Raw genomic sequence first — 25,495 nt, 5'->3', positions numbered from 1 at the left:
AATAATGACAGGGTGCTGGGTTACTTAAGCATATGGGCAAATCCCTTCGGACTAGGTATCAACCTCACTACGACAGAACTGATGCTCTTCACAAGAAGAACCAAGATACCACTTATCAACATGCCTGGCATAGAGGTAAAACTAGCGGAGCAGGCTAATTATCTGGGAGTAATTCTGGACAAAAAGCTGTCATGGAAGAAAAACTTTGCATAGTACTCCTTCAGGAAAATGTTTTGAGACTAATGGGGACTACACCCAAAGATAATTTTATGGCTCTACACAGTAGTGGTACGACTAACATAGGGGCCCTAGTATGGTGGCTGGCACTAACTAGGGCATCCAACAGATCGAAGCTGACATGGATACTACGAGCAGCGAGTGCGTTGGCCGTGGGAACAATGCGCTCATTTCCCGCGGCTGCCCTTAGTGCTATCTTGAATATAATTCCGATAGAACTGTTGGTAAAGGATATTACAGCACAAAGCGCAGTAAGACTGAAGGCAAGCAATTGCAGGAAGGAATTCGGCGCCGAACACGGCAAGATACTTGAAAACATCAGAATAAAGGCAAACTAAAAAACGGACTACATGACCGCGAAGTTGAACTTTAGGAACGCATTCTTGTTCTCATATCCAACAAACCGAACTCTCCTTACGGCGAGAGCTCAGAGACACCGAAATACGGATCTACTCAGATAGCCAAGCAGCTATCAAATACCTATCTGCCGCAAAAATAAACTCACGGCTAGTGGCAGAATGCAAGATGGCCCTTAATAGACTTGCTGAAAAAAATGCGATACAAGTAACCCGGGTGCCGGTACACAAAAGAACCCAGGGAATAAAAAGGCAGACGAACTAAACCGTACAGACAGGGCAGGGCTAAGTACGGGCATCGAAGTACCGATCTCCCTTAAAGCGATCCAGAAAGGATCCATGATAGCCAACAAGGAATGGTTCAGTAAGAGCTAGCACAGGAGGTCAAAGGAATGTTGGCCGAGATACGACAAAAAGCGAACCAGAGAACTGCTATTCAACAGCAAACGAGATATCAGCAGGATCACGGCAGTCACCACAGGTCATCGGGCGATTGAATAGCATGCAATGAAGATGGGACTGCCACATAATACAATCAGTAGAAGCTGCAAGCAAACTAAACACCGGAACATCTGCTCTGCTTCTGCCCATCACTATATCACACCAGACTTCGCCACTTTGGTATCTACCAGATGGAGTCACTGGGAAGCACACATGGTATCGGCAATTCTAGGTTTCCTTGCAGACTCAGGATGGTACTGAGAGTGATCGGGACCACAAATAGCAAACAGAGGGAAGTAGAGCAAAAAGGAGCTTAGTTCTAGGTGAAGGGTCTAGACTTGAGACTCACCACTGTAGCCCACCTACCTAGGGAAAACTTTGGGCAGATTATTTTAAAATAATGTAAACAATAAGGGACCAAAATTATTCCGTTCCACGACACCAGAGGTGACACATAGAACATTAGATAAATTATTCTTAAAGAGGACTTTTAGTGTCCCTCCATTCTGATAACTTGAGAACTGAAAATTTAACTGGAAATCCCATTAGATCGAGTTTCCTCACTAGAAGGGAATGGCAAATAAGAAATAATGACATATTCGCCAAGTTTTGGGAAGGCATCTGATTCAACACCTATTCGTCGAGAGAAATAATGAAAGATTCCTTTCAAATAAGGGGAAAGTAGGAAGTTTCTAAGGATAAGGTAAACAATTTCAGAAAGTGATAGCACAGAGCGTCGGAACAATACTTGAGCACACCGTCGGAACCTGGCAAATTAACTGGCTTAACGATGAAGAAGAACAGTGCTTTCGTTTTAAATAGGACTGAAAATTAGGTTAGATTTGGGCATGGAATAAGTCTGACTTGAATCAGAAGAGTTTGAATACGTTATTTTAAAAACCTATGACAGTAGATCGGCTATTGCCTGATCATTATTTGCGGTAGTATTTTCAAATGAAAGCAATGATTTGTTGTTGGCCCTGCGTGTTCAGCATGGGAAAGTTTGACCAAACTAATAAATAAGAGGAAAGGGCAAATTGGAAATAGGTGGTTTGAAATTTATTATTATTTAAATTTACCCTTAGGTAAAACAAGGTGGCTTATTCAAGATTGAGAGGAAGTATAACGAAACACGAAAAAAGGTTTTACGGCATCGAAAGTAAACAATTGTTACGTGAGTATGAAGACTAGGAAGACACCACCCCCACGGCCGATCAAGCCGATATACTGTGAACTCAGCTCGAAAAACTTCGGAGCTCAGAATCTCCGGCTTTAACCAAGTTTCTGTAAACACAATAGCCCGAGAACCAAACGAAAGGCTATCAGGAAACCTGTTAGGAAGCTTACTACGTAAACCTCTTGCATTATAATAGGAAATGGTTAGTTAGTTGGTTAGTTTTCTGAGGCGCAGTTAGAAGTATAAGGAGCAGTGGCCTGATTGGGCCTAGGAAGAGTTATTCCTATAGAACTTTTTGTCTTTTCCTTAGCTTCGAACTCCTTATAAACCACGTACTCTCGCCAGAAATTTGTAGAGCAAATTGTGTCAAAAATAGAAATCGAAACGAAAATTTTAATTTTTCCACCGTTTTTTTAATTTAATGGCTCTGGTTTTGCCTTGCATAAAAGCGATAATATCTTCCGATGTTTGAGCAGGGGAGAGCCGCGAAAAAAATATATGTCAAATAGGTGGAACAGCTGTAAGGCCTATCACCCTGGGCGGATACAATTATAATTACGTGGCTTTGAGGACCCCATTATTATTTGGGACCTCCGAGGGAACAAAACAGATTTATCCGGCGGCACGGTCTTCATCTTGTAATTTTCTCTTCAGATTATCCCAAGCTTCACCTCCCTGTGTTATCCCAAAAATTGCTTCACTAGGGCACTGCTTTATTCTACTATGAATCGTATTACTTAATGAATACTCTACTTTTGCAATAACACCCAATTTAATCTCCTTTCCAGCTCTGTTAATTTTTCCATCATGGATCCTATACTAATATTTATTCGTTCAACTTGACCGTTCTCTTGCAGCGATCTCGTTACTATTTTTATGATTTAACGCTACAATTCTGTAGCTTTAAAATAACTTCACCGATTTGATACTATACATTTAAGTCTACTATAATCTCGAAAATCATCTTTTGATTCACTAATTACCTCTTTTGTATTTGTTTTTTCGTATTTGTTGTGTATAACCTAACAAGCTTTGTGAACGCATCTACAGCAACAAATATATATTTTTTCAATCTGCTACTATCTACCGGCCCATAGTGATCTATATAAATGAACTCACCATGAATGAGGTTATAGATGAAGTAATGCCAAGCAAGTAATACAGTTGGCTTAGGATGGCAAGTTAATTAGTGTAAGAAGGTAATCTTTGGTTTTCATCCCAATTTAAGCAGCGACAAGCGGACACCCAAATCGTCAACAGTATTAATTCTTTCCAAAGAGCAGCAGCTCAGCCTGTAAGTAGCAAGCTTAGGAACGGCAAGAGAGAATGTCTTGCACTTCGAGCCGTTTAAGTTTAATAAGTTAACATGGCGCCAAGTTTGAAAATTATTGAGATCTGTTTGTAAATCCGACTGGCAGACAACGTCATTATATTGCACGCAAAGCTTTACGTCATCAGCGTACATAAGCATAATAAGAAATTAGTCAAGACTTTGGTGCGGTCATTTATAAATAATGTAAACAATAAGGGTCCCAAATGGCTTCCTTGAGGGACGCTAGATGTAACATTTAGAAAATTGAATTAATTATTCTTAAAGAGGACCATTTGCGTCCTGCCATTCAGTTAACTGGAAATCCAATGAAGAAGATCACTTGGAAAACCCATTAAATCGAGTTTGCTTACTAGAAGAGAATGGTTAACATGTAGGTAGGTTGCAGTGGTGAGGCCCATTGCTGGGGCCTCCAATTAGAGCTAAGCTCCTTTTTGTTCCACTCCCTCTGTTTGTTGTTGATTATACACTATCAGTACCATCCAGAGTCAGCCAGGAAACCTAGGATTGCCGAAACTTTCAGCTTTCCTATGTTTCTCAATGACTCCATCTGGTAGGCACCGAAGTGGCGAAATCTGATGTGGTTTAGCGCTGGGCAGAAGCATAGCAGATGTTCCGGTGTCTCTTGCTCTGTAGGTTGCTTACAGCTTCTACAGATTGCGTTGTGTGGCAGTCCCAACTTCATTGCGTGCGAACCGATCGCCCAATGTCCCGTGGTGAGTGCCGTGAACCTGCTGATATCCCGCTTGCTGTTGGATAGCAGTTCCCTGGTTCGTTTTTCGTCCTACCTCGGCATTCCCTTGACCTTCTGTGATCACTCTTGCTTTGCCATTCTTTATTGGCTATCTGCCTAAAGTGGTCATGGATCCTTGTCTGGATCGCGTTTAGGGAGATCGGTAATTCGAAGTCAGAACTTAGCCCTGCCGAGCCTGCACGGGCTAGTTCGTCTGCCTTCTCATTTCCTGGGATCTCGTTGTGTCCCGGTACCCAAGTTACTTGTACCTTATTTTTTGTCGGCAAGTCTATTAAAAGCCTTCTTGCATTGTGCCACAAGTCGTGAGTTCGTTTTCACGGCAGATAGGGATTTTATAGCCGCTTGGCTACCCGAGTAGATTCGAACTCTTTTGCCCCTGAGGTCCTGCCTTAAGGAAAGTTCGACTGCTTCCCTTATGGCTAGTAACTCAGCCTGAAAGACCGTCGCTGAGTTGGAGAGACTGAAAGCCTTTTCAATTCCCCAATTTTCAGCGAAGATCCCAGCCCCTACGTCGCAGCTCATTTTTGAGCCATCGGTGTAGAGGGACACCTCGTTCTCCACTACTACTCTGCCCCTACTCCAGTCATCCCTTGATGGGTATGATGTCGAGAATGCGTTCCCGAATTTCATTTCCGCGATCATTTAGTCGGTCTTAACGTCTGTGTTAATGCCGCTGTTTGCAAGGATCTTGCCGTGCCCGGCGCCGTAGTCCCTCCAGCATTTGCTCGCCTTCAGTCTTACTGCGCTCTGTGCCGCAGTGTCCTTCACGAACAGCTCTATCGGCATTATATCTAGGATAGCGTTGAGAGCAGCCGCGGGGCATGAGCGCATTGCATCCACTGGCCCCGCACTCGCTGCCCGTTGCATCCGTGTCAGCTTCGTTCTGTTGTAAGCCCTAGTTAGTGCCGGCCACCATACTAGGGCTCCGTATGTAAGAATTGGTCGTACCACTGCAGTGTAGAGCCATAAAATTATCTTTGGGTGCAGTCCCCATTTGTTTCCAAACATTTTCCTGCAGGAGTAGAATGCGATGCTTGCTTTCCTTACTCTTTCTGCAATGTTATCTTTCCATAAGAGCTTTTTATCCAGGATAACTCCTAGATACTTCGCTCGCTCCGATAGTTTTAGCTCCATGCCGTTAATACTGGGCATGTTGAAGGGTGGTATCTTAGTTCTTCGCGTGAAGAGCATATGTTCCGTTTTAGTGGGGTTGATACCTAGTCCGCAGGTTTTTACCCATTTGTTTAATCGACCTAGCGCACCCGTCATTATTTCACTAATAACGTCAGGGTATGGTCCTGATACGAGCAGTACTACGTCGTCCGCGTAGGCAACTGCTTTGACTCCACCCGTATTGAGGTCTGTCAATATGGCGTTCAAATTTGTGAGCCAGAGTAGGGGCGATAGTACCCCGCCCTGAGGTGTGCCTCTCTTCACAGTCCGCGTGAGGTGAGTGCCACTCAGTTCGGCTGTGATCGTCCTGCTCTTTAGCATGACTCCGATTTACTCTCTGATGCCTCTCTCAATACCTAGCAAGTTGAGGGAGTCCTGGATAGAGTCGGGGTTCACGTTATTGAACGCGCCTTCGATGTCTAGGAAGGCTCCCATCGTATATTGTTTGTGTTGTAATGTCTTCTCGACATGATGTACAACTACGTGTAGCGCTGTTTCCGTTGATTTTTCTCTGCGGTACGCATGCTGCGCATCAGAGAGTTGATGTCCTTCTAGAGATTCTCGGATGTGGACGTCCAGCAGTTTCTCTAGTGTCTTCAGGGCGAAGGATAGACTTATCGGTCTATAATCCTTTGCTAGGATATGCCCCCTTCTGCCCGGTTTGGGTATGAAAATGACTTTAGCCTCTCTCCACAACAGTGGGATGTGCGTCAGTCTTAAACACGCTTCGTAAATGGCTTTTAGCCATTTGCAGATGCTATCCTTGGCTGATTGTAGCATTGCCGGTATTAAGCCGTCTGGGCCCGGGCTTTTATACTTATCGAAAGAATCTATTGCCCACTGAATTCGCTCCGTGGTAATGATGTCTTTCGTAGGTGCAGGTGCGAGCTGACTCTTAGGCTTCCTGGGAAGTGGGTGTCAACTAGTAGCTCTAGTGACTCCTCAATTGTCGTCGTAGCAGAGCCGTCTGCTCTGTTGATCAGGGTAGGGCTTATGTGCCCCTTGGCGAGGATTTTGCTTACTCTCGCAGTGTCCTTTATGCCTTCCAGTGACTCGCAGTAGTTCTGCCAGGACTCTTTCTTGGCCTTGTATACTGCCTTCTTGTAAATTTGTTGTGCCTCTTTGTATGTTCCCCAATCCCGGGTTACATAGCTGTGGTTAAAGGACTTTCTCGCGCTCTTCCTGAGCTCGCTTAATTCCTTTGTCCACCACGGTGGGTATTGCTTCTTCGAGAATGTTAGCTTACAAGTCTCTTTGAAGGCGTTGTTCAGAATATTCGTTAGGCCCTCGACCTCCTTGTCGAGTGTCTTTGTAGTGGATATAGTCTTGATCCTCCTGCCGTTTACTTTAGATTGAACAATTTCGCAGAATTTGTCCCAATCCGTCTTATGGGGGTTCCTTCTTTATTTAACAACTGTTTATTAACTGGTGTCGTTAGTTCAAAGAAAATATACCTATGGTCTGAAGAGTGTTCTGTCGATACCCTCCAGTTCTCGACTCTGTAATTATTGTGTTCTATTTGCAAGCTGAGTTCTAACAACTCTTCCCATACTTAAAAATTTATCTTGCTACGAAAAATGAAGGTTGGCGTCTGTTTATGGGGAAGACAACGAATTTTCCACCCTTAAGCAATACTAACTAACGCACTAGTAGGTCGATTATATGCCGTATTTTTTTTCTTGCCTGGGCCATGTATGCCGATGCGATCAATACTCCGCTCCCATCCGCCGCCACTAATCTGGCCACTGCTAGGTCAGGTGTGCTGAGATTGGGACAGAGAAATGCATTAAAATGGTTCCTGATTACTATGCACGGCCTCGACCTACCATTCGAGTTTGTGCACAGTAGTGTGTATCCTTGGATCCTTAGTCCAGCGACTTGCCCGTCCCTGGTCCAAGGCTCCTGTATCAGACCGATGTCGATATCCCTCTCCCTTAGAAGGATCGTGAGATTAGCTGAAGCGTGCGAGCTGCGCTTCAGGTTAATCTGCACGATTCTCGACATCGATGTTAGTGGGGGTGGCGTCCGGAGATTTGTCGTCGATGACCATGTCGTCCAACAATTTGTTGGTGTCATCGACCTCCTCCAGAATCTCGTCCGGCTCGGCCAAGAAGACCTTAATCTTGGCCTTCCTTATGCCGTACCGGACCTTGTGGTCGTTTGCTTCCAGCTGGGGCAGACATTGCTGGTTAATCAGCAGGAGGAAAGGCTGGCTCGCCTTCTGCCTGCTCTGCCCTGAGGATGGTCCAGTCCTCTGTATGTATATCTGGGTTCTGGGCCTTCAGACAGGCGATCACCCTTGCATGGTCAGTTTGGCCCTTAGGTAACCAGATGCGAGCTCTGGGTCTCCTTGGGATCTCCCTGGCGTGGACTAGCCTAATCTTAAGGCCAGCCCATGTGTCGCTAATCTTAGCCACACACTCCGCCAGGAAGCTTCGGGAGAACCCGTCGTCGCACCTGATGACCCGGTGCCCTCTGACCATGTCTGAGGAGTCGAAGGAGGGGATGGGGCCTGTCGGCATGCTGACCAACCTGTCGGTTACCCTGTCGGCCAATTTGGCCTCGATCTCCTCCCACTTCTCCGACAGCAGGCGACCGTCGTCATGGAGCTCGTCCACCAGTGCCATAGCCAGACTGTCTCTGGCCACCTCGCTAAACTTCTTTGCCTTGGTGACAAAGTTCGTCGCACGCGGCTTACCCTGTGGGTCCTTCACTCTCTTAGGCGCGCTTTCGCTCACTTCCTGTGAGCGAATTCGCTTTGCCTTCGAGGGCTGGAACGCCGCCGGGTTTGCCGCTTTGTAATTCTCATATTCCGCGATCTCCGCAAGGAATTTGGCCTTGTCCTCGGCATCCCGAGGGTCAGTTTTGCCCTCAGCCTCGTTCTTGGCTATCTTGCCGAGAACGAAGCGGGCTCTGTTAACCCTCGCTCGTCTCTGATGGTGAGACAATTTCGCTATCTCTGAGGTGGTGCTCAACTGGTTAACAGAGTCAAATGCTTTACAGAAATCAGTATAGATTACACCTGTCTGAAAATTTGTATGGAAGCCCTTTAAAATATAGGAAGAGAGCTCCAAAAGAGTTGTTGTTCTTGATCTTCACTTAATAAAACCATATTGACATGGAGAAATAACTGATCTACAAAGGTACTGTAAGTGAGAAGTAATTATGCTTTCGAATAGTTTAGGGATAGTCGACAGCTTTGAGATTCCTCTATAATTGCTGGCATCCAATTTGGTACCTTTTTTGTGGAGAGGAACAATAAACGATTCCTTCCAAGTAAGGATAAGGTAAAAAAATTCAGAATGGGATAGCACCGGGCGTCGGCACAATACCAAAGCACACAGGCAGGAATTCGAATTCCATCGGGACCTGGCGAATAAACTGGCTTGACATGATGAAGTTCTTATAGATTTAACAAAAAGTTAAAAATTATACAACTATATTGGGTCCTGTGAGAACTGGACTCTGGAACGAGTTAAATAGTTTTTATAACACTGCGCGTTTAGCACAATAAAGTTTGGCCGAGCTGATAAATAAGATGAAAGGGCAGATTGAGAAACGGTGAATTTAAGTTTAGAATACAGCGTAGATTTTTTATTTAAGCAAGCCGCCGTCTACACCAACGCGGGACATACATGTGTGAGTGCCGAAGGCAATTCATCCTCTGCACTGTCGTGGGCGGTATCTGCTCCTGTCGAGCAAACGGATGCACCGAGCCTAAAAGAAGCTCTAGACGTGTGTCCAAACTATGGACCCTGCCCCCTCACAATAGCTGTGTACTGGGCACGCCAGAAAAATAAGAAAACAGCAGCAAAGAGGAAAAGAAGAGGACTAAGAATCAGGCTTCTATAAAATAGAAGGCTAAAAAAGGACTACATCAGATCAACGGAAGAGAAAGAGGCACACCAGAAGAACCTGGACGTCATCGAGGGAGAACTTTTCAAAGGAGCAAAGTAACGCAACATGCATTTATGCCAATGTCTGAGTTGCCATTAATTCTGAATAACTTCTAACTCAAGACGATGCGCAAAAGCGCTGCTTGAAAAACACTAACCACTGTTAGGAAATATACTAAAACTACATAACTGATTTTGATTTGCATAGAGCAAACTATTGTTAATCAGTTATATGTAAATTAATATGATTTTTGTTCTTCCATTTTTTATTTCACATGAGCCAATATAAATGGCAACTTTATACTAAATTCAGATATATGCCAGATATCACCTCATAGCGAACGGTCATGTTTTTTTTTTTGCGCTCCGACTTTTGTGTTTATTTGTGTTGAACTAAAAAAGGCAGACGAACTAAACCGTACAGACTGGGCAGGGCTAAGTACGGGCATCGAAGTACCTATCTCCCTTAAAGCGATCCAGAAAGGATCCATGATAGCCAACAAGGAATGGTTCAGTAAGAGCTAGCACAGGAGGTGAAAGGAATGTTGGCCGAGATACGACAAAAAGCGAACCAGAGAACTGCTATTCAACAGTAAACGAGATATCAGCAGGATCACGGCAGTCACCACAGGTCATCGGGCGATTGAATAGCATGCAATGAAGATGGGACTGCCACATAATACAATCAGTAGAAGCTGCAAGCAAACTAAACACCGGAACATCTGCTCTGCTTCTGCCCATCACTATATCACACCAGACTTCGCCACTTTGGTATTTACCAGATGGAGTCACTGGGAAGCACACATGGTATCGGCAATTCTAGGTTTCCTTACAGACTCAGGATGGTACTGAGAGTGATCGGGACCACAAATAGCAAACAGAGGGAAAGGAGCAAAAAGGAGCTAAGTTCTAGGTGGAGGGTCTAGACTTGGGACTCACCACTGTAGCCCACCTACCTAAGGAAGACTTTGGGCAGATCATTTTAAAATAATGTAAACAATAAGGGACCAAAATTGTTCCGTTCCACGACACCAGAGGTGACACATAGAACATTAGATAAATTATTCTTAAAGAGGACTTTTAGTGTCCCTCCATTCTGATAACTTGAGAACTGAAAATTTAACTGGAAATCCCATTAGATCGAGTTTCCTCACTAGAAGGGAATGGCAAATATGAAATAATGACATATTCGCCAAGTTTTGGGAAGACATCTGATTCAACACCTGTTCGTCGAGAGAAATAATAAAAGATTCCTTTCAAATAAGGGAAAAGTAGGAAGTTCCTAAGGATAAGGTAAACAATTTCAGAAAGTGATAGCACAGAGCGTCGCAACAATACTTGAACACACCGTCGGAACCTTGCAAATTAACTGGCTTAACGATGAAGAAGAACAGTGCTTTCGTTTTAAATAGGACTGAAAATTAGGTTAGATTTGGGCATGGAATAAGTCTGACTTGAATCAGAAGAGTTTGAATACGTTATTTTAAAAACCTATGACAGTAGATCGGCTATTGCCTGATCATTATTTGCGGTAGTATTTTCAAATGAAAGCAATGATTTGTTGTTGGCCCTGCGTGTTCAGCATGGGAAAGTTTGACCAAACTAATAAATAAGAGGAAAGGGCAAATTGGAAATAGGTGGTTTGAAATTTATTATTATTTAAATTTACCCTTAGGTAAAACAAGGTGGCTTATTCGAGATTGAGAGGAAGTATAACGAAACACGAAAAAAGGTTTTACGGCATCGAAAGTAAACAATTGTTACGTGAGTATGAAGACTAGGAAGACACCACCCCCACGGCCGATCAAGCCGATATACTGTGAACTCAGCTCGAAAAACTTCGAAGCTCAGAATCTCCGGCTTTAACCAAGTTTCTGTAAACACAATAGCCCGAGAACCAAACGAAAGGCTATCAGGAAACCTGTTAGGAAGCTTACTACGTAAACCTCTTGCATTATAATAGGAAATGGTTAGTTAGTTGGTTAGTTTTCTGAGGCGCAGTTAGAAGTATAAGGAGCAGTGGCCTGATTGGGCCTAGGAAGAGTTATTCCTATAGAACTTTTTGTCCTTTCCTTAGCTTCGAACTCCTTGAAAACCACGTACTCTCGCCAGAAATTTGTAGAGCAAATTGTGTCAAAGAATCCGTTAGAGACGTTTATTTCAATAGAAATCGAAACGAAAATTTTAATTTTTCCACCGTTTTTTTTAATTTAATGGCTCTGGTTTTGCCTTGCATAAAAGCGATAATATCTCCCGATGTTTGAGCAGGGGAGAGCCGCGAAAAAAATATATGTCAAATAGGTGGAACAGCTGTAAGGCCTAACACCCTGGGCGGATACAATTATAATTACGTGGCTTTGAGTACCCCATTATTATTTGGGACCTCCGAGGGAACAAAACAGATTTATCCGGCGGCACGGTCTTCATCTTGTAATTTTCTCTTCAGATTATCCCAAGCTTCACCTCCCTGTGTTATCCCAAAAATTTCTTCACTAGGGCACTGGTGTATTCTACTATGAATCGTATTACTTAATGAATACTCTACTTTTGCAATAACACCCAATTTAATCTCCTTTCCACCTCTGTTAATTTTTCCATCATGGATCCTATACTAATATTTATTCGTTCAACTTGACCGTTCTCTTGCAGCGATCTCGTCACTATTTTTATGATTTAACGCTACAATTCTGTAGCTTTAAAATAACTTCACCGATGTGATACTATACATTTAAGTCTACTATAATCTCGAAAATCATCTTTTGATTCACTAATTACCTCTTTTGTATTTGTTTTTTCGTCTTTGTTGTGTATAACCTAACAAGCTTTGTGAACGCATCTTCTACAGCAACAAATATATATTTTTTCAATCTGCTACCATCTACCGGCCCATAGTGATCTATATAAATGAGCTCACCATGAATGAGGTTATAGATGAAGGTAATGCCAAGCATAGTAATACGGTTGGCTTAGGATGGCAAGTTAATTAGTGTAAGAAGGTAATCTTTGGTTTTCATCCCAATTTAAGCAGCGACAAGCGGACACCCAAATCGTCAACAGTATTAATTCTTTCCAAAGAGCAGCAGCTCAGCCTGTAAGTAGCAAGCTTAGGAACGGCAAGAGAGAATGTCTTGCACTTCGAGCCGTTTAAGTTTAATAAGTTAACATGGCACCAAGTTTGAAAATTATTGAGATCTGTTTGTAAATCCGACTGGCAGACAACGTCATTATATTGCACGCAAAGCTTTACGTCATCAGCGTACATAAGCATAATAAGAAATTAGTCAAGACTTTGGTGCGGTCATTTATAAATAATGTAAACAATAAGGGTCCCAAATGGCTTCCTTGAGGGACGCTAGATGTAACATTTAGAAAATTAAATTAATTATTCTTAAAGAGGACCATTTACGTCCTGCCATTCAGTTAACTTGAAATCCAATCAAGAAGATCACTTGGAAAACCCATTAAATCGAGTTTGCTTACTAGAAGAGAATGGTTAACAGAGTCAAATGCTTTACAGAAATCAGTATAGATTACACCTGTCTGAAAATTTGTATGGAAGCCCTTTAAAATATAGGAAGAGAGCTCCAAAAGAGTTGTTGTTCTTGATCTTCACTTAATAAAACCATATTGACATGGAGAAATAACTGATCTACAAAGGTACTGTAAGTGAGAAGTAATTATGCTTTCGAATAGTTTAGGGATAGCCGACAGCTTTGAGATTCCTCTATAATTGCTGGCATCCAATTTGGTACCTTTTTTGTGGAGAGGAACAATAAACGATTCCTTCCAAGTAAGGATAAGGTAAAAAAATTCAGAATGGGATAGCACCGGGCGTCGGCACAATACCAAAGCACACAGGCAGGAATTCGAATTCCATCGGGACCTGGCGAATAAACTGGCTTGACATGATGAAGTTCTAATAGATTTAACAAAAAATTAAAAATTATACAACTATTTTGGGTCCTGTGAGAACTATATAACTGATTTTGATTTGCATAGAGCAAACTATTGTAAATCAGTTATATGTAAATTAATATGATTTTTGTTCTTCCATTTTTTATTTCACATGAGCCAATATAAATGGCAACTTAATACTAAATTCAGATATATGCCAGATATCACCTCATAGCGAACGGTCATGTTTTTTTTTTTGCGCTCCGACTATTGTGTTTATTTGTGTTGAACTAAAAAAGGCAGACGAACTAAACCGTACAGACTGGGCAGGGCTAAGTACGGGCATCGAAGTACCTATCTCCCTTAAAGCGATCCAGAAAGGATCCATGATAGCCAACAAGGAATGGTTCAGTAAGAGCTAGCACAGGAGGTGAAAGGAATGTTGGCCGAGATACGACAAAAAGCGAACCAGAGAACTGCTATTCAACAGTAAACGAGATATCAGCAGGATCACGGCAGTCACCACAGGTCATCGGGCGATTGAATAGCATGCAATGAAGATGGGACTGCCACATAATACAATCAGTAGAAGCTGCAAGCAAACTAAACACCGGAACATCTGCTCTGCTTCTGCCCATCACTATATCACACCAGACTTCGCCACTTTGGTATTTACCAGATGGAGTCACTGGGAAGCACACATGGTATCGGCAATTCTAGGTTTCCTTACAGACTCAGGATGGTACTGAGAGTGATCGGGACCACAAATAGCAAACAGAGGGAAAGGAGCAAAAAGGAGCTAAGTTCTAGGTGGAGGGTCTAGACTTGGGACTCACCACTGTAGCCCACCTACCTAAGGAAGACTTTGGGCAGATCATTTTAAAATAATGTAAACAATAAGGGACCAAAATTGTTCCGTTGCACGACACCAGAGGTGACACATAGAACATTAGATAAATTATTCTTAAAGAGGACTTTTAGTGTCCCTCCATTCTGATAACTTGAGAACTGAAAATTTAACTGGAAATCCCATTAGATCGAGTTTCCTCACTAGAAGGGAATGGCAAATATGAAATAATGACATATTCGCCAAGTTTTGGGAAGGCATCTGATTCAACACCTGTTCGTCGAGAGAAATAATAAAAGATTCCTTTCAAATAAGGGAAAAGTAGGAAGTTCCTAAGGATAAGGTAAACAATTTCAGAAAGTGATAGCACAGAGCGTCGCAACAATACTTGAACACACCGTCGGAACCTGGCAAATTAACTGGCTTAACGATGAAGAAGAACAGTACTTTCGTTTTAAATAGGACTGAAAATTAGGTTAGATTTGGGCATGGAATAAGTCTGACTTGAATCAGAAGAGTTTGAATACGTTATTTTAAAAACCTATGACAGTAGATCAGCTATTGCCTGATCATTATTTGCGGTAGTATTTTCAAATGAAACCAATGATTTGTTGTTGGCCCTGCGTGTTCAGCATGGGAAAGTTTGACCAAACTAATAAATAAGAGGAAAGGGCAAATTGGAAATAGGTGGTTTGAAATTTATTATTATTTAAATTTACCCTTAGGTAAAACAAGGTGGCTTATTCGAGATTGAGAGGAAGTATAACGAAACACGAAAAAAGGTTTTACGGCATCGAAAGTAAACAATTGTTACGTGAGTATGAAGACTAGGAAGACACCACCCCCACGGCCGATCAAGCCGATATACTGTGAACTCAGCTCGAAAAACTTCGGAGCTCAGAATCTCCGGCTTTAACCAAGTTTCTGTAAACACAATAGCGCGAGAACCAAACGAAAGGCTATCAGGAAACCTTTTAGGAAGCTTACTACGTAAACCTCTTGCATTATAATAGGAAATGGTTAGTTAGTTGGTTAGTTTTCTGAGGCGCAGTTAGAAGTATAAGGAGCAGTGGCCTGATTGGGCCTAGGAAGAGTTATTCCTATAGAACTTTTTGTCCTTTCCTTAGCTTCGAACTCCTTGAAAACCACGTACTCTCGCCAGAAATTTGTAGAGCAAATTGTGTCAAAGAATCCGTTAGAGACGTTTATTTCAATAGAAATCGAAACGAAAATTTTACTTTTTTCCACCGTTTTTTTAATTTAATGGCTCTGGTTTTGCCTTGCATAAAAGCGATAATATCTCCCGATGTTTGAGCAGGGGAGAGCCGCGAAAAAAATATATGTCAAATAGGTGGAACAGCTGTAAGGCCTAACACCCTGGGCGGATACAATTATAATTACGTGGCTTTGAGGACCCCATTATTATTTGGGACCTCCGAGGGAACAAAACAGATTTATCCGGCGGCACGGTCTTCATCTTGTAATTTTCTCTTCAGATTATCCCAAGCTTCACCTCCCTGTGTTATCCCAAAAATTGCTTCACTAGGGCACTGCTTTATTCTACTATGAATCGTATTACTTAATGAATACTCTACTTTTGCAATAACACCCAATTTAATCTCCTTTCCAGCTCTGTTAATTTTTCCATCATGGATCCTATACTAATATTTATTCGTTCAACTTGACCGTTCTCTTGCAGCGATCTCGTTACTATTTTTATGATTTAACGCTACAATTCTGTAGCTTTAAAATAACTAACCGATTTGATACTATACATTTAAGTCTACTATAATCTCGAAAATCATCTTTTGATTCACTAATTACCTCTTTTGTATTTGTTTTTTCGTATTTGTTGTGTATAACCTAACAAGCTTTGTGAACGCATCTACAGCAACAAATATATATTTTTTCAATCTGCTACTATCTACCGGCCCATAGTGATCTATATAAATGAGCTCACCATGAATGAGGTTATAGATGAAGGTAATGCCAAGCATAGTAATACGGTTGGCTTAGGATGGCAAGTTAATTAGTGTAAGAAGGTAATCTTTGGTTTTCATCCCAATTTAAGCAGCGACAAGCGGACACCCAAATCGTCAACAGTATTAATTCTTTCCAAAGAGCAGCAGCTCAGCCTGTAAGTAGCAAGCTTAGGAACGGCAAGAGAGAATGTCTTGCACTTCGAGCCGTTTAAGTTTAATAAGTTAACATGGCACCAAGTTTGAAAATTATTGAGATCTGTTTGTAAATCCGACTGGCAGACAACGTCATTATATTGCACGCAAAGCTTTACGTCATCAGCGTACATAAGCATAATAAGAAATTAGTCAAGACTTTGGTGCGGTCATTTATAAATAATGTAAAAAATAAGGGTCCCAAATGGCTTCCTTGAGGGACGCTAGATGTAACATTTAGAAAATTAAATTAATTATTCTTAAAGAGGACCATTTACGTCCTGCCATTCAGTTAACTTGAAATCCAATCAAGAAGATCACTTGGAAAACCCATAAAATCGAGTTTGCTTACTAGAAGAGAATGGTTAACAGAGTCAAATGCTTTACAGAAATCAGTATAGATTACACCTGTCTGAAAATTTGTATGGAAGCCCTTTAAAATATAGGAAGAGAGCTCCAAAAGAGTTGTTGTTCTTGATCTTCACTTAATAAAACCATATTGACATGGAGAAATAACTGATCTACAAAGGTACTGTAAGTGAGAAGTAATTATGCTTTCGAATAGTTTAGGGATAGCCGACAGCTTTGAGATTCCTCTATAATTGCTGGCATCCAATTTGGTACCTTTTTTGTGGAGAGGAACAATAAACGATTCCTTCCAAGTAAGGATAAGGTAAAAAAATTCAGAATGGGATAGCACCGGGCGTCGGCACAATACCAAAGCACACAGGCAGGAATTCGAATTCCATCGGGACCTGGCGAATAAACTGGCTTGACATGATGAAGTTCTAATAGATTTAACAAAAAATTAAAAATTATACAACTATTTTGGGTCCTGTGAGAACTATATAACTGATTTTGATTTGCATAGAGCAAACTATTGTAAATCAGTTATATGTAAATTAATATGATTTTTGTTCTTCCATTTTTTATTTCACATGAGCCAATATAAATGGCAACTTAATACTAAATTCAGATATATGCCAGATATCACCTCATAGCGAACGGTCATGTTTTTTTTTGCGCTCCGACTTTTGTGTTTATTTGTGTTGAACTAAAAAAGGCAGACGAACTAAACCGTACAGACTGGGCAGGGCTAAGTACGGGCATCGAAGTACCTATCTCCCTTAAAGCGATCCAGAAAGGATCCATGATAGCCAACAAGGAATGGTTCAGTAAGAGCTAGCACAGGAGGTGAAAGGAATGTTGGCCGAGATACGACAAAAAGCGAACCAGAGAACTGCTATTCAACAGTAAACGAGATATCAGCAGGATCACGGCAGTCACCACAGGTCATCGGGCGATTGAATCGCATGCAATGAAGATGGGACTGCCACATAATACAATCAGTAGAAGCTGCAAGCAAACTAAACACCGGAACATCTGCTCTGCTTCTGCCCATCACTATATCACACCAGACTTCGCCACTTTGGTATTTACCAGATGGAGTCACTGGGAAGCACACATGGTATCGGCAATTCTAGGTTTCCTTACAGACTCAGGATGGTACTGAGAGTGATCGGGACCACAAATAGCAAACAGAGGGAAAGGAGCAAAAAGGAGCTAAGTTCTAGGTGGAGGGTCTAGACTTGGGACTCACCACTGTAGCCCACCTACCTAAGGAAGACTTTGGGCAGATCATTTTAAAATAATGTAAACAATAAGGGACCAAAATTGTTCCGTTGCACGACACCAGAGGTGACACATAGAACATTAGATAAATTATTCTTAAAGAGGACTTTTAGTGTCCCTCCATTCTGATAACTTGAGAACTGAAAATTTAACTGGAAGTCCCATTAGATCGAGTTTCCTCACTAGAAGGGAATGGCAAATAAGAAATAATGACATATTCGCCAAGTTTTGGGAAGGCATCTGATTCAACACCTATTCGTCGAGAGAAATAATGAAAGATTCCTTTCAAATAAGGTGAAAGTAGGAAGTTTCTAAGGATAAGGTAAACAATTTCAGAAAGTGATAGCACAGAGCGTCGGAACAATACTTGAGCACACCGTCGGAACCTGGCAAAAAAACTGTCTTGACGATGAAGAAGAACAGTGCTTTCGTTTTAAATAGGACTGAAAATTAGGTTAGATTTGGGCATGGAATAAGACTGACTTGAATCAGAAGAGTTTGAATACGTTATTTTAAAAACCTATGACAGTAGATCGGCTATTGCCTGATCATTATTTGCGGTAGTATTTTCAAATGAAAGCAATGATTTGTTGTTGGCCCTGCGTGTTCAGCATGGGAAAGTTTGACCAAACTAATAAATAAGAGGAAAGGGCAAATTGGAAATAGGTGGTTTGAAATTTATTATTATTTAAATTTACCCTTAGGTAAAACAAGGTGGCTTATTCGAGATTGAGAGGAAGTATAACGAAACACGAAAAAAGGTTTTACGGCATCGAAAGTAAACAATTGTTACGTGAGTATGAAGACTAGGAAGACACCACCCCCACGGCCGATCATGCCGATATACTGTGAACTCAGCTCGAAAAACTTCGGAGCTCAGAATCTCCGGCTTTAACCAAGTTTCTGTAAACACAATAGCCCGAGAACCAAACGAAAGGCTATCAGGAAACCTGTTAGGAAGCTTACTACGTAAACCTCTTGCATTATAATAGGAAATGGTTAGTTAGTTGGTTAGTTTTCTAAGGCGCAGTTAGAAGTATAAGGAGCAGTGGCCTGATTGGGCCTAGGAAGAGTTATTCCTATAGAACTTTTTGTCTTTTCCTTAGCTTCGAACTCCTTGAAAACCACGTACTCTCGCCAGAAATTTGTAGAGCAAATTGTGTCAAAGAATCCGTTAGAGACGTTTATTTCAATAGAAAGCGAAACGAAAATTTTAATTTTTCCACCGTTTTTTTAATTTAATGGCTCTGGTTTTGCCTTGCATAAAAGCGATAATATCTTCCGATGTTTGAGCAGGGGAGAGCCGCGAAAAAAATATATGTCAAATAGGTGGAACAGCTGTAAGGCCTAACACCCTGGGCGGATACAATTATAATTACGTGGCTTTGAGGACCCCATTATTATTTGGGCCCTCCGAGGGAACAAAACAGATTTATCCGGCGGCACGGTCTTCATCTTGTAATTTTCTCTTCAGATTATCCCAAGCTTCACCTCCCTGTGTTATCCCAAAAATTGCTTCACTAGGGCACTGCTTTATTCTACTATGAATCGTATTACTTAATGAATACTCTACTTTTGCAATAACACCCAATTTAATCTCCTTTCCAGCTCTGTTAATTTTTCCATCATGGATCCTATACTAATATTTATTCGTTCAACTTGACCGTTCTCTTGCAGCGATCTCGTTACTATTTTTATGATTTAACGCTACAATTCTGTAGCTTTAAAATAACTTCACCGATTTGATACTATACATTTAAGTCTACTATAATCTCGAAAATCATCTTTTGATTCACTAATTACCTCTTTTGTATTTGTTTTTTCGTATTTGTTGTGTATAACCTAACAAGCTTTGTGAACGCATCTACAGCAACAAATATATATTTTTTCAATCTGCTACTATCTACCGGCCCATAGTGATCTATATAAATGAGCTCACCATGAATGAGGTTATAGATGAAGGTAATGCCAAGCATAGTAATACGGTTGGCTTAGGATGGCAAGTTAATTAGTGTAAGAAGGTAATCTTTGGTTTTCATCCCAATTTAAGCAGCGACAAGCGGACACCCAAATCGTCAACAGTATTAATTCTTTCCAAAGAGCAGCAGCTCAGCCTGTAAGTAGCAAGCTTAGGAACGGCAAGAGAGAATGTCTTGCACTTCGAGCCGTTTAAGTTTAATAAGTTAACATGGCACCAAGTTTGAAAATTATTGAGATCTGTTTGTAAATCCGACTGGCAGACAACGTCATTATATTGCACGCAAAGCTTTACGTCATCAGCGTACATAAGCATAGTAAGAAATTAGTCAAGACTTTCGTGCGGTCATTTATAAATAATGTAAACAATAAGGGTCCCAAATGGCTTCCTTGAGGGACGCTAGATGTAACATTTAGAAAATTGAATTAATTATTCTTAAAGAGGACCATTTACATCCTGCCATTCAGTTAACTTGAAATCCAATCAAGAAGATCACTTGGAAAACCCATTAAATCGAGTTTGCTTACTAGAAGAGAATGGTTAACAGAGTCAAATGCTTTACAGAAATCAGTATAGATTACACCTGTCTGAAAATTTGTATGGAAGCCCTTTAAAATATAGGAAGAGAGCTCCAAAAGAGTTGTTGTTCTTGATCTTCACTTAATAAAACCATATTGACATGGAGAAATAACTGATCTACAAAGGTACTGTAAGTGAGAAGTAATTATGCTTTCGAATAGTTTAGGGATAGCCGACAGCTTTGAGATTCCTCTATAATTGCTGGCATCCAATTTGGTACCTTTTTTGTGGAGAGGAACAATAAACGATTCCTTCCAAGTAAGGATAAGGTAAAAAAATTCAGAATGGGATAGCACCGGGCGTCGGCACAATACCAAAGCACACAGGCAGGAATTCGAATTCCATCGGGACCTGGCGAATAAACTGGCTTGACATTATGAAGTTCTAATAGATTTAACAAAAAATTAAAAATTATACAACTATTTTGGGTCCTGTGAGAACTGGACTCTGGAACGAGTTAAATAGTTTTTATAACACTGCGCGTTTAGCACAATAAAGTTTGGCCGAGCTGATAAATAAGATGAAAGGGCAGATTGAGAAACGGTGAATTTAAGTTTAGAATACAGCGTAGATTTTTTATTTAAGCAAGCCGCCGTCTACACCAACGCGGGACATACATGTATGAGTGCCGAAGGCAATTCATCCTCTGCACTGTCGTGGGCGGTATCTGCTCCTGTCGAGCAAACGGATGCACCGAGCCTAAAAGAAGCTCTAGACGTGTGTCCAAACTATGGACCCTGCCCCCTCACAATAGCTGTGTACTGGGCACGCCAGAAAAATAAGAAAACAGCAGCAAGGAGGAAAAAAAGAGGACTAAGAATCAGGCTTCTATAAAATAGAAGGCTAAAAAAGGACTACATCAGATCAACGGAAGAGAAAGAGGCACACCAGATGAACCTGGACGTCATCGAGGGAGAACTTTTCAAAGGAGCAAAGTAACGCAACATGCATTTATGCCAATGTCTGAGTTGCCATTAATTCTGAATAACTTCTAACTCAAGACGATGCGCAAAAGCGCTGCTTGAAAAACACTAACCACTGTTAGGCTTTATACTAAAACTATATAACTGATTTTGATTTACATAGAGCAAACTATTGTAAATCAGTTATATGTAAATTAATATGATTTTTGTTCTTCCATTTTTTATTTCACATGAGCCAATATAAATGGCAACTTAATACTAAATTCAGATATATGCCAGATATCACCTCATAGCGAACGGTCATGTTTTTTTTTTGCGCTCCGACTTTTGTGTTTATTTGTGTTGAACTACCGGAGTTTTTTTCAATTTATCATTTGCTTTTCTGTGTAGTTTATATCTTTTTATTACTACTTTTAGTTTTGTGCAGAGACAGTTTTCTTACTTTCGCGACAGAGCCAACATCGCGATCGAACCGCAGAGCCAACGATCGGCGGAGCCAACACGAAGCCAACGTGCGACCACCCGAGATCGGGCTGAGGTTGCTGTCCCTAGGGACAGCTAGGAATGGAAACGGGAAGCCGAGGGATTGGAGCAGTGCTGCCACCAAGTCCGGTGGCAGAACTAGGCCACGGTCAAACCGCCAAAGAAAGCCCGTACACTTCTTTCGCCACGACAACTTAAACTTCGAGAATTAAAAACCCACGTGCCAGCACCCACGCCGCGGGTGTAATTTGCCAGGGACCAGGACCAGTAAGAGTACCTCAGAACCGAGACAGATTTAATCTTTTTATCGTTAATAAGGGTCATTAATTTGATAAATTAGAGTTCGAATCCGACGGAGTGATATTTAAACACGTTCGATCCACGTTCAATCATCTTCCCACGATCGAAACACACGCCAAAGGTCACATGCCACCTATGCAATCACGCCCATTCAAGACGCCTGTTCCCACTTGCGATCACACAATGCATTGAAGAGGTGGAGATGAAAAGGTCACCGTCAGCCGAGATTTTCATTGATGATTAAAAAAGGGACACTTGTGTGCAATCCCTTTCCACCAAAGGACAATCACTGGCGATCCCAAACTAAAATGGAGTGGGTGCTAAAAAGGTAATAAGCTGCATTCAATCCATCCCAAAAGGGAATAAGCTATTCATTCACCCAGCAGGAAAAAAGATCCTCTGTAGTATAACCAATGCCCATTGTACCAAAAGTACTTAAGGGATTCACACTATAACACTTTTTTGCAGTGTTTACATAAACACAAGGCATGGTCCGAACTGACCATAACAATATCACCCGATCCCTGCCTGGATGACCATAAATGCAGAAGTCAGCATTCCCATGATTTGACCTATGCATAGGTTAGGTTAGGTTGAAACAGACGGCCCTCCTGAGGGAAGCAATCATAGGCCAGTAAGGTCCTTATAAATCTGGATGCTGTCAGCATTCCGATACTTGCAGCCATATTTAAAACTCTACGGTCTCGAGAGTCAGTTGATGCCTTGCCCCAAAAGTTTAAGTCTCCTGCTATTATAAAGTGTTTTATAATAATAATAACAAGAAAGGAAGCTAACTTTGGCACGCGGAAGTTTATATACCCTTGCAGATAGAACTTCTATGAATAGGAATCCATACAATAAAAATTATATATATTAATGTTAAAAAACAATGAAGTAATACCTGCTTTCATTTCATTCACCTTTACATATTATATTTGCAGTTTTACAGTCACAGATGTGCATTTTTCTCCACATCGAACGATCGTTTGTATGGCACCTTTATGATAAAGTCGTCCGATTTTCATAAAATTTGACACAAAATTAAAGACTGATATAAAATGGCAATACCTCAAATTTGATGAAAATCTGTTGAAAACTGAAAATGTTATAATTTTTAATTGTCACAATTTCGATTGTCATAATCTCGATCGTTCCTATGGGAACTATATGATATAGTTGTCCGACTTTCATAAAATTTTACACAAAATTTTAGAATAATATGAAATGTCTATATCTCAAATTTCATTAAATTCTGTTGAAAATGTTATAATTTTTTTTGTTAAAATTTTCCGATCATTTCTATGGCAGCTGATATAGTCGTCCGATCCGGCCCGTTCCGACATACATATATATGAGTGAGAGCATATAGAAGGCTAACTAAAAAGTTTCATTCAGATAGCTTCAAAACTGGGAGACTATAGATAGCTAGATCGACTCGGCTATCGATCCCTGAACAAGAATATATAAACTTTATATGGTCGGAAGTGCCTCCTTCACTGCTTTGCAAACTTCTGACTAAAATTATAATACCCTGCAAGGGTATAATAATAATGATAATAATAATAATTATATTTATAATTATAATAATAATAATAATGATTAAAATAATAATAATAATAATAATAATTTTTTTTGTTATTTTTTTTTTCGTTTTTGGGTTGAGGAGGGGGAATGCCTAACGCATCTTCCCTATTGCCGTCGCAAAAAAAGGTATGTGGGGCTCTCACCCACTAAACCCCCCCCTCGCATTTGGCCGTGTTCCCACCTTGGAACAGCTTTCGCATTACTTCAAGGTGGCGCCAATTCAGCGCAATGCGCTCTCATCTTCTTTCTGCGTCCAGATTACCCAGTTAATTCGTCCAGATCTTGCTTCTTAGATCTGAGAATGTTCTGCACGAATCCTGCGATGTGTTTCCACGTGTCTTCGCTGCCTATCATCTTCGTGACAATATTTTCTGGGTTTATTGCCCCAACAGCTTGTTCCAGGCAGTTCCGCGCAGGTCCGAATTTCTTACAGTGGAAAATGGTGTGTTCAGCACTGTCCATCTCCGCATCTCCATATACGCATCTGGCGTTGGTTCTTTTCCCTATAGAGTGCAGAAAGGCGGCAAAGTAGCCATGGCCTGTCAGCATCTGCGTGACGTAGTAATCCACATCTCCGTATTTCTTTCCGTACCAAGCTACCAGGTTTGGTAACAGTCTAGCTGTCCATCTTCCCCTTGCTTCGGCTGCCCATCTTTCCTGCCATTGTTGGAGAATTACTTCTCTGGTCCGCTCAATAAAGCCTCTTGTCGTCTCTCCTTCCTGTCTCCTCATATATATTTGTTTTCGCGCTTTGGCCAATAGGTCGATTGGTATGGCGCCTGCAATTACTAGTACAGCAGGGCCGGATACCGTTCAATATGCACTCGCGATTCGTAGAGCCATGGTTCTTTGTACCTCAAGTAGAGGTTTTGACCTGCAGGTTGTCTCAAGGGTGCCTGCCCAGACCTCACACCCGTACAGCATGATTGCGTGATTTATCTCCAGTAAGAGTTTCCGCCTTGATTGTAAGGGGCCGCCCACGTTTGCCATGAGTCTGCTAAGCGCCTTTGTAGTCTCGGTCGCCCGCTTCTTCGTCTCTTGTATGTGTGCAATGACTGTCAATTTTGAGTCCAGTCTAACTCCTAGGTACTTTATAACCTTCTGCGTCCTTATTAAAGTCTCTCCAACTCTCATGTCTATTTCTAGAGGGATCCTTTTTCTGCTGACTAAAAGTAGCTCTGTTTTTTCGTCCGCCAGTTTCAGGTCGTGTGAGTTCAGCCAGCTTTTTACGCGTGTCATTACTTGCGTCAACATACGTTGTGCGTACTCGGTATTTCGAGCTGTAATGACTGCGACTATGTCGTCCGCGTACCCCACAATAGTCGTGCCCTCAGGGATGTCTAGGTGAAAAATTTCATCGTAGCTGATGTTCCAAAGCTCCGGTCCAAGTATTGATCCTTGTGCCGCTCCTGAAGTTATCTCTATACATTTCTGTCCTGCTTTTGTTTGATACAGTAGTCGTCGGTTCTCAAGATAGCTCTTTATTATCCGCATCAGGTATCCTGAGATTTGGAATCGTCTTTTCAAGGCATCAATTAACGCTGTTGAATGCGTTTTTAACATCCAGTGTTGCTAGGAGAACTACCGGCCTCGAGAAATGGTTGCCTTGTTGGCTGCTGAGCGCTTGGTCGACCTGCCTGGCCTAAAGCCATACTGCGTCGGTAAAAGACCCCCACCTCTTTCGATCGCTGCTGATAGGCGTGGCTTAATCATTTTCTCTAGTAGCTTCCCGGTAGT

At 41.5% G+C, this 25,495-nt stretch overlaps 2 pseudogenes; both read right to left on the bottom strand.

The window, feature by feature from the left end:
• Positions 1-2,823: 2,823 nt before the first annotated feature.
• LOC147644617 (uncharacterized) overlaps positions 2,824-25,495 on the bottom strand; it is a 323,333-nt pseudogene continuing 300,661 nt past the window's right edge.
• Positions 6,923-24,892, bottom strand: LOC147644625 (uncharacterized; annotated as a pseudogene).

The sequence above is a fragment of the Drosophila serrata genome, unplaced genomic scaffold (assembly GCF_035046125.1).
Source record: "Drosophila serrata isolate PLE 108 unplaced genomic scaffold, ASM3504612v1 contig_128, whole genome shotgun sequence".
In the NCBI taxonomy this organism is placed as follows: Eukaryota; Metazoa; Arthropoda; class Insecta; order Diptera; family Drosophilidae; genus Drosophila; species Drosophila serrata.
The sequence above is the reverse complement of the archived record's forward strand: the minus strand, read 5'-3'. Positions and strand labels throughout refer to the sequence as shown.